Source organism: Nuphar pumila, chromosome 16, assembly GCF_984573655.1.
Source record: "Nuphar pumila chromosome 16, dmNupPumi1.hap1.1, whole genome shotgun sequence".
Classification (NCBI taxonomy): domain Eukaryota; kingdom Viridiplantae; phylum Streptophyta; class Magnoliopsida; order Nymphaeales; family Nymphaeaceae; genus Nuphar; species Nuphar pumila.
In genome coordinates this window covers 29,588,568-29,599,682 of record NC_143264.1, presented here as the reverse complement: position 1 = coordinate 29,599,682, position 11,115 = coordinate 29,588,568, and positions in this window count along the sequence as shown.

Here is an 11,115-nt window from a genome sequence, read left to right as displayed (position 1 = left end):
AGTCATATAACCAAAACAAGTCGGTTTGACTACCTAAAAAACTTGTTTTACGGTAAATTTGACTTTACTTTTGATTTTGACATTCAAAATTTTCAAATTTGTTTCTTTGCTGTAATTTAAACTAAACGCATTAAACCATACATCAAAAGCATGCATGATTAGAAAGATGTAGTCAAAACAAGTTTTGTTAGTCGAGTCCAATCATGTCCGTCTGGGATTGTAGGAGTGAAGTGTTGAGCTGATATAATTTAAAGAAGAAAAGAGGCTGGGCCAAAGCAATAAAAGTACCTATTTTTCATGTTTCTCGGATTACACAATCGGATTAGCAAATAAAAGTGCTAATGCTACGACCATGCCGTAAAGTGTTAAAGCTTCCATAAAAGCAAGATTAAGCAATAAAGTACCTCGTATTTTCTCCTCTGCTTCTGGTCGACTTGCGATACCTTCTACGGCTTGGCCCGTAGGAGTACCCTGACTCATGCAACAGAAAATAGGAGATTCATATTAAGCTCCTCACAACAAAAAAATTAAGAAATGGCTAATGATATAATTAAATAAACAAATGAATTATTATATATTACTTAATTAGTCTGTTTAATTAATGTTATTTATGTAATTATGATATTAATTAGTTGCATTACTTAGTAGTTCATATTCCATCACTAAGATCCATCCAACTAAACTATGAACTCCCAACCTAATTTGAGAAGGGATGATATTTGATATTACTGAATCATCAGAACTACTTCAATATCTCGTTTTTATTCCCTATTCGAGTTTTTTGTAAATCCATATAATATAATTTTTCTATTTCTTTGCTCCAAACCTTTACGTTCTTCTCTCCATCTTCTTTAAACGTATTCACAGGCTTGTCTTACTATTCAATTCACATATACAGTCACAGACAGAAAAGGAATGGCTCATATCGTAATCCATTTAGAGAAAGTGGAATCTATACCTATATAAAGTCGGTAGTAATATAGGGAATGAAATAATACATGGGTAGTCCATATATAACAATTGTAGCTAGACAATTTCTTCCGATATGTTCTTGATTTCATTCAAGACGTGACTAAAACTAAAAATGGAGAAGAATATGGTCCTTGGGTTCCTTTTATTGGAACTCTATTCCTATTTGTTTTCGTTTCTAACTGGTCATGTGCGCTTTTTAGTAAGGCATGCATACAAATGTGTCACTCACATGACTAAAGCTAAAGCAACGATAGTATTTATATCACTCATAGCTGCAATTAACACCCCATGAGGTAACTATTTGAACGAAATAAAGAACATATCAGAACAAACTCTGGCGGTGGGTAAGAATAGTTTTTCCGAACGGCTATACTGGAATTACGACCGTAGAAGTTATAAGTACTTAGGCATGCACTTGGAAACCACCTACACACCGAATATCTCGCACAACCCTTTAGTGTGTTGATCGAACATGCTAGAACATTCGTAGTACCCTCTTAAAAAATGGAACTTAAGAAGGAATTATTTAGATTCAACCATTTTTTTTTCTACTCTAGTGCATAATTTAATCATATATTTTGGGCACTAAAATAATTGATGAATTAACCGCGTAATATATCATGTTAAAAATGATGAATCGACGTCGAGTCACTTTATCCGCTTGATATGAATCATAATACATTCATCATTGGATCCTCTTAGGATGTCTAGATCATCCAACAGATATTCAAGGTCAACCAAAATGGACCGGAAATCTAAATTTGAAGCCAACCTTTAGGGTCCACGTCGACCCATCACTATGGGCTTAAAAATGCCCAAGGTCAGCCGGTCCTGGAGTCAAAAGGCAATTTGGACAAGACTAAAATTGATTGTGAAATGATTAGAGGTGGTCCACCATAGGATCAATGATTTGTGAAATCAATTAGAGTGTTTAAAAAAACTGATTATGATAAAGAGACCCACGTGTTAAGTTGCATACATGCTTTAAGCTGCTTATTCATACTTTTATCTTCATCTTCGTCAAAAACAACTTTTTAGAAATGGATTTGATCTCAATGTTGATCTTATCCGTTCTACAAAATCGGTGTGTTTACTATTTTGTCATCATCTCATGCTTGATCAAGAAGAGTGTAAACACCCGAATTTTGTCCTAGTAGTCTTGTGTCAATTGTCATATTTCAAAAAACAAGTTGACCATAGTCGTTTTCAACGTACTCTCTATTTTCATTATATTTTGCATATAAAACAACATCCTAAAGGTTTTACTCCGAAAGAATGATGAATATCTTTCAAACATGAAAAAAAAAGTCATTTAGATGTCTAAGAACAAAGTCATATAACCAAAACAAGTCGGTTTGACTACCTAAAAAACTTGTTTTACGGTAAATTTGACTTTACTTTTGATTTTGACATTCAAAATTTTCAAATTTGTTTCTTTGCTGTAATTTAAACTAAACGCATTAAACCATACATCAAAAGCATGCATGATTAGAAAGATGTAGTCAAAACAAGTTTTGTTAGTCGAGTCCAATCATGTCCGTCTGGGATTGTAGGAGTGAAGTGTTGAGCTGATATAATTTAAAGAAGAAAAGAGGCTGGGCCAAAGCAATAAAAGTACCTATTTTTCATGTTTCTCGGATTACACAATCGGATTAGCAAATAAAAGTGCTAATGCTACGACCATGCCGTAAAGTGTTAAAGCTTCCATAAAAGCAAGATTAAGCAATAAAGTACCTCGTATTTTCTCCTCTGCTTCTGGTCGACTTGCGATACCTTCTACGGCTTGGCCCGTAGGAGTACCCTGACTCATGCAACAGAAAATAGGAGATTCATATTAAGCTCCTCACAACAAAAAAATTAAGAAATGGCTAATGATATAATTAAATAAACAAATGAATTATTATATATTACTTAATTAGTCTGTTTAATTAATGTTATTTATGTAATTATGATATTAATTAGTTGCATTACTTAGTAGTTCATATTCCATCACTAAGATCCATCCAACTAAACTATGAACTCCCAACCTAATTTGAGAAGGGATGATATTTGATATTACTGAATCATCAGAACTACTTCAATATCTCGTTTTTATTCCCTATTCGAGTTTTTTGTAAATCCATATAATATAATTTTTCTATTTCTTTGCTCCAAACCTTTACGTTCTTCTCTCCATCTTCTTTAAACGCATTCACAGGCTTGTCTTACTATTCAATTCACATATACAGTCACAGACAGAAAAGGAATGGCTCATATCGTAATCCATTTAGAGAAAGTGGAATCTATACCTATATAAAGTCGGTAGTAATATAGGGAATGAAATAATACATGGGTAGTCCATATATAACAATTGTAGCTAGACAATTTCTTCCGATATGTTCTTGATTTCATTCAAGACGTGACTAAAACTAAAAATGGAGAAGAATATGGTCCTTGGGTTCCTTTTATTGGAACTCTATTCCTATTTGTTTTCGTTTCTAACTGGTCATGTGCGCTTTTTAGTAAGGCATGCATACAAATGTGTCACTCACATGACTAAAGCTAAAGCAACGATAGTATTTATATCACTCATAGCTGCAATTAACACCCCATGAGGTAACTATTTGAACGAAATAAAGAACATATCAGAACAAACTCTGGCGGTGGGTAAGAATAGTTTTTCCGAACGGCTATACTGGAATTACGACCGTAGAAGTTATAAGTACTTAGGCATGCACTTGGAAACCACCTACACACCGAATATCTCGCACAACCCTTTAGTGTGTTGATCGAACATGCTAGAACATTCGTAGTACCCTCTTAAAAAATGGAACTTAAGAAGGAATTATTTAGATTCAACCATTTTTTTTTCTACTCTAGTGCATAATTTAATCATATATTTTGGGCACTAAAATAATTGATGAATTAACCGCGTAATATATCATGTTAAAAATGATGAATCGACGTCGAGTCACTTTATCCGCTTGATATGAATCATAATACATTCATCATTGGATCCTCTTAGGATTTCTAGATCATCCAACAGATATTCAAGGTCAACCAAAATGGACCGGAAATCTAAATTTGAAGCCAACCTTTAGGGTCCACGTCGACCCATCACTATGGGCTTAAAAATGCCCAAGGTCAGCCGGTCCTGGAGTCAAAAGGCAATTTGGACAAGACTAAAATTGATTGTGAAATGATTAGAGGTGGTCCACCATAGGATCAATGATTTGTGAAATCAATTAGAGTGTTTAAAAAAACTGACTATGATAAAGAGACCCGCGTGTTAAGTTGCATACATGCTTTAAGCTGCTTATTCATACTTTTATCTTCATCTTCGTCAAAAACAACTTTTTAGAAATGGATTTGATCTCAATGTTGATCTTATCCGTTCTACAAAATCGGTGTGTTTACTATTTTGTCATCATCTCATGCTTGATCAAGAAGAGTGTAAACACCCGAATTTTGTCCTAGTAGTCTTGTGTCAATTGTCATATTTCAAAAAACAAGTTGACCATAGTCGTTTTCAACGTACTCTCTATTTTCATTATATTTTGCATATAAAACAACATCCTAATGGTTTTACTCCGAAAGAATGATGAATATCTTTCAAACATGAAAAAAAAAGTCATTTAGATGTCTAAGAACAAAGTTATATAACCAAAACAAGTCGGTTTGACTACCTAAAAAACTTGTTTTACGGTAAATTTGACTTTACTTTTGATTTTGACATTCAAAATTTTCAAATTTGTTTCTTTGCTGTAATTTAAACTAAACGCATTAAACCATACATCAAAAGCATGCATGATTAGAAAGATGTAGTCAAAACAAGTTTTGTTAGTCGAGTCCAATCATGTCCGTCTGGGATTGTAGGAGTGAAGTGTTGAGCTGATATAATTTAAAGAAGAAAAGAGGCTGGGCCAAAGCAATAAAAGTACCTATTTTTCATGTTTCTCGGATTACACAATCGGATTAGCAAATAAAAGTGCTAATGCTACGACCATGCCGTAAAGTGTTAAAGCTTCCATAAAAGCAAGATTAAGCAATAAAGTACCTCGTATTTTCTCCTCTGCTTCTGGTCGACCTTCGATACCTTCTACGGCTTGGCCCGTAGGAGTACCCTGACTCATGCAACAGAAAATAGGAGATTCATATTAAGCTCCTCACAACAAAAAAATTAAGAAATGGCTAATGATATAATTAAATAAACAAATGAATTATTATATATTACTTAATTAGTCTGTTTAATTAATGTTATTTATGTAATTATGATATTAATTAGTTGCATTACTTAGTAGTTCATATTCCATCACTAAGATCCATCCAACTAAACTATGAACTCCCAACCTAATTTGAGAAGGGATGATATTTGATATTACTGAATCATCAGAACTACTTCAATATCTCGTTTTTATTCCCTATTCGAGTTTTTTGTAAATCCATATAATATAGTTTTTCTATTTCTTTGCTCCAAACCTTTACGTTCTTCTCTCCATCTTCTTTAAACGCATTCACAGGCTTGTCTTACTATTCAATTCACATATACAGTCACAGACAGAAAAGGAATGGCTCATATCGTAATCCATTTAGAGAAAGTGGAATCTATACCTATATAAAGTCGGTAGTAATATAGGGAATGAAATAATACATGGGTAGTCCATATATAACAATTGTAGCTAGACAATTTCTTCCGATATGTTCTTGATTTCATTCAAGACGTGAGTAAAACTAAAAATGGAGAAGAATATGGTCCTTGGGTTCCTTTTATTGGAACTCTATTCCTATTTGTTTTCGTTTCTAACTGGTCATGTGCGCTTTTTAGTAAGGCATGCATACAAATGTGTCACTCACATGACTAAAGCTAAAGCAACGATAGTATTTATATCACTCATAGCTGCAATTAACACCCCATGAGGTAACTATTTGAACGAAATAAAGAACATATCAGAACAAACTCTGGCGGTGGGTAAGAATAGTTTTTCCGAACGGCTATACTGGAATTACGACCGTAGAAGTTATAAGTACTTAGGCATGCACTTGGAAACCACCTACACACCGAATATCTCGCACAACCCTTTAGTGTGTTGATCGAACATGCTAGAACATTCGTAGTACCCTCTTAAAAAATGGAACTTAAGAAGGAATTATTTAGATTCAACCATTTTTTTTTCTACTCTAGTGCATAATTTAATCATATATTTTGGGCACTAAAATAATTGATGAATTAACCGCGTAATATATCATGTTAAAAATGATGAATCGACGTCGAGTCACTTTATCCGCTTGATATGAATCATAATACATTCATCATTGGATCCTCTTAGGATTTCTAGATCATCCAACAGATATTCAAGGTCAACCAAAATGGACCGGAAATCTAAATTTGAAGCCAACCTTTAGGGTCCACGTCGACCCATCACTATGGGCTTAAAAATGCCCAAGGTCAGCCGGTCCTGGAGTCAAAAGGCAATTTGGACAAGACTAAAATTGATTGTGAAATGATTAGAGGTGGTCCACCATAGGATCAATGATTTGTGAAATCAATTAGAGTGTTTAAAAAAACTGATTATGATAAAGAGACCCGCGTGTTAAGTTGCATACATGCTTTAAGCTGCTTATTCATACTTTTATCTTCATCTTCGTCAAAAACAACTTTTTAGAAATGGATTTGATCTCAATGTTGATCTTATCCGTTCTACAAAATCGGTGTGTTTACTATTTTGTCATCATCTCATGCTTGATCAAGAAGAGTGTAAACACCCGAATTTTGTCCTAGTAGTCTTGTGTCAATTGTCATATTTCAAAAAACAAGTTGACCATAGTCGTTTTCAACGTACTCTCTATTTTCATTATATTTTGCATATAAAACAACATCCTAAAGGTTTTACTCCGAAAGAATGATGAATATCTTTCAAACATGAAAAAAAAAGTCATTTAGATGTCTAAGAACAAAGTTATATAACCAAAACAAGTCGGTTTGACTACCTAAAAAACTTGTTTTACGGTAAATTTGACTTTACTTTTGATTTTGACATTCAAAATTTTCAAATTTGTTTCTTTGCTGTAATTTAAACTAAACGCATTAAACCATACATCAAAAGCATGCATGATTAGAAAGATGTAGTCAAAACAAGTTTTGTTAGTCGAGTCCAATCATGTCCGTCTGGGATTGTAGGAGTGAAGTGTTGAGTTAATATAATTTAAAGAAGAAAAGAGGCTGGGCCAAAGCAATAAAAGTACGTATTTTTCATGTTTCTCAGATTACACAATCGGATTAGCAAATAAAAGTGCTAATGCTACGACCATGCCGTAAAGTGTTAAAGCTTCCATAAAAGCAAGATTAAGCAATAAAGTACCTCGTATTTTCTCCTCTGCTTCTGGTCGACCTTCGATACCTTCTACGGCTTGGCCCGTAGGAGTACCCTGACTCATGCAACAGAAAATAGGAGATTCATATTAAGCTCCTCACAACAAAAAAATTAAGAAATGGCTAATGATATAATTAAATAAACAAATGAATTATTATATATTACTTAATTAGTCTGTTTAATTAATGTTATTTATGTAATTATGATATTAATTAGTTGCATTACTTAGTAGTTCATATTCCATCACTAAGATCCATCCAACTAAACTATGAACTCCCAACCTAATTTGAGAAGGGATGATATTTGATATTACTGAATCATCAGAACTACTTCAATATCTCGTTTTTATTCCCTATTCGAGTTTTTTGTAAATCCATATAATATAGTTTTTCTATTTCTTTGCTCCAAACCTTTACGTTCTTCTCTCCATCTTCTTTAAACGCATTCACAGGCTTGTCTTACTATTCAATTCACATATACAGTCACAGACAGAAAAGGAATGGCTCATATCGTAATCCATTTAGAGAAAGTGGAATCTATACCTATATAAAGTCGGTAGTAATATAGGGAATGAAATAATACATGGGTAGTCCATATATAACAATTGTAGCTAGACAATTTCTTCCGATATGTTCTTGATTTCATTCAAGACGTGAGTAAAACTAAAAATGGAGAAGAATATGGTCCTTGGGTTCCTTTTATTGGAACTCTATTCCTATTTGTTTTCGTTTCTAACTGGTCATGTGCGCTTTTTAGTAAGGCATGCATACAAATGTGTCACTCACATGACTAAAGCTAAAGCAACGATAGTATTTATATCACTCATAGCTGCAATTAACACCCCATGAGGTAACTATTTGAACGAAATAAAGAACATATCAGAACAAACTCTGGCGGTGGGTAAGAATAGTTTTTCCGAACGGCTATACTGGAATTACGACCGTAGAAGTTATAAGTACTTAGGCATGCACTTGGAAACCACCTACACACCGAATATCTCGCACAACCCTTTAGTGTGTTGATCGAACATGCTAGAACATTCGTAGTACCCTCTTAAAAAATGGAACTTAAGAAGGAATTATTTAGATTCAACCATTTTTTTTTCTACTCTAGTGCATAATTTAATCATATATTTTGGGCACTAAAATAATTGATGAATTAACCGCGTAATATATCATGTTAAAAATGATGAATCGACGTCGAGTCACTTTATCCGCTTGATATGAATCATAATACATTCATCATTGGATCCTCTTAGGATTTCTAGATCATCCAACAGATATTCAAGGTCAACCAAAATGGACCGGAAATCTAAATTTGAAGCCAACCTTTAGGGTCCACGTCGACCCATCACTATGGGCTTAAAAATGCCCAAGGTCAGCCGGTCCTGGAGTCAAAAGGCAATTTGGACAAGACTAAAATTGATTGTGAAATGATTAGAGGTGGTCCACCATAGGATCAATGATTTGTGAAATCAATTAGAGTGTTTAAAAAAACTGATTATGATAAAGAGACCCGCGTGTTAAGTTGCATACATGCTTTAAGCTGCTTATTCATACTTTTATCTTCATCTTCGTCAAAAACAACTTTTTAGAAATGGATTTGATCTCAATGTTGATCTTATCCGTTCTACAAAATCGGTGTGTTTACTATTTTGTCATCATCTCATGCTTGATCAAGAAGAGTGTAAACACCCGAATTTTGTCCTAGTAGTCTTGTGTCAATTGTCATATTTCAAAAAACAAGTTGACCATAGTCGTTTTCAACGTACTCTCTATTTTCATTATATTTTGCATATAAAACAACATCCTAAAGGTTTTACTCCGAAAGAATGATGAATATCTTTCAAACATGAAAAAAAAAGTCATTTAGATGTCTAAGAACAAAGTTATATAACCAAAACAAGTCGGTTTGACTACCTAAAAAACTTGTTTTACGGTAAATTTGACTTTACTTTTGATTTTGACATTCAAAATTTTCAAATTTGTTTCTTTGCTGTAATTTAAACTAAACGCATTAAACCATACATCAAAAGCATGCATGATTAGAAAGATGTAGTCAAAACAAGTTTTGTTAGTCGAGTCCAATCATGTCCGTCTGGGATTGTAGGAGTGAAGTGTTGAGCTGATATAATTTAAAGAAGAAAAGAGGCTGGGCCAAAGCAATAAAAGTACCTATTTTTCATGTTTCTCGGATTACACAATCGGATTAGCAAATAAAAGTGCTAATGCTACGACCATGCCGTAAATTGTTAAAGCTTCCATAAAAGCAAGATTAAGCAATAAAGTACCTCGTATTTTCTCCTCTGCTTCTGGTCGACCTTCGATACCTTCTACGGCTTGGCCCGTAGGAGTACCCTGACTCATGCAACAGAAAATAGGAGATTCATATTAAGCTCCTCACAACAAAAAAATTAAGAAATGGCTAATGATATAATTAAATAAACAAATGAATTATTATATATTACTTAATTAGTCTGTTTAATTAATGTTATTTATGTAATTATGATATTAATTAGTTGCATTACTTAGTAGTTCATATTCCATCACTAAGATCCATCCAACTAAACTATGAACTCCCAACCTAATTTGAGAAGGGATGATATTTGATATTACTGAATCATCAGAACTACTTCAATATCTCGTTTTTATTCCCTATTCGAGTTTTTTGTAAATCCATATAATATAGTTTTTCTATTTCTTTGCTCCAAACCTTTACGTTCTTCTCTCCATCTTCTTTAAACGCATTCACAGGCTTGTCTTACTATTCAATTCACATATACAGTCACAGACAGAAAAGGAATGGCTCATATCGTAATCCATTTAGAGAAAGTGGAATCTATACCTATATAAAGTCGGTAGTAATATAGGGAATGAAATAATACATGGGTAGTCCATATATAACAATTGTAGCTAGACAATTTCTTCCGATATGTTCTTGATTTCATTCAAGACGTGAGTAAAACTAAAAATGGAGAAGAATATGGTCCTTGGGTTCCTTTTATTGGAACTCTATTCCTATTTGTTTTCGTTTCTAACTGGTCATGTGCGCTTTTTAGTAAGGCATGCATACAAATGTGTCACTCACATGACTAAAGCTAAAGCAACGATAGTATTTATATCACTCATAGCTGCAATTAACACCCCATGAGGTAACTATTTGAACGAAATAAAGAACATATCAGAACAAACTCTGGCGGTGGGTAAGAATAGTTTTTCCGAACGGCTATACTGGAATTACGACCGTAGAAGTTATAAGTACTTAGGCATGCACTTGGAAACCACCTACACACCGAATATCTCGCACAACCCTTTAGTGTGTTGATCGAACATGCTAGAACATTCGTAGTACCCTCTTAAAAAATGGAACTTAAGAAGGAATTATTTAGATTCAACCATTTTTTTTTCTACTCTAGTGCATAATTTAATCATATATTTTGGGCACTAAAATAATTGATGAATTAACCGCGTAATATATCATGTTAAAAATGATGAATCGACGTCGAGTCACTTTATCCGCTTGATATGAATCATAATACATTCATCATTGGATCCTCTTAGGATTTCTAGATCATCCAACAGATATTCAAGGTCAACCAAAATGGACCGGAAATCTAAATTTGAAGCCAACCTTTAGGGTCCACGTCGACCCATCACTATGGGCTTAAAAATGCCCAAGGTCAGCCGGTCCTGGAGTCAAAAGGCAATTTGGACAAGACTAAAATTGATTGTGAAATGATTAGAGGTGGTCCACCATAGGATCAATGATTTGTGAAATCAATTAGAGTGTTTAA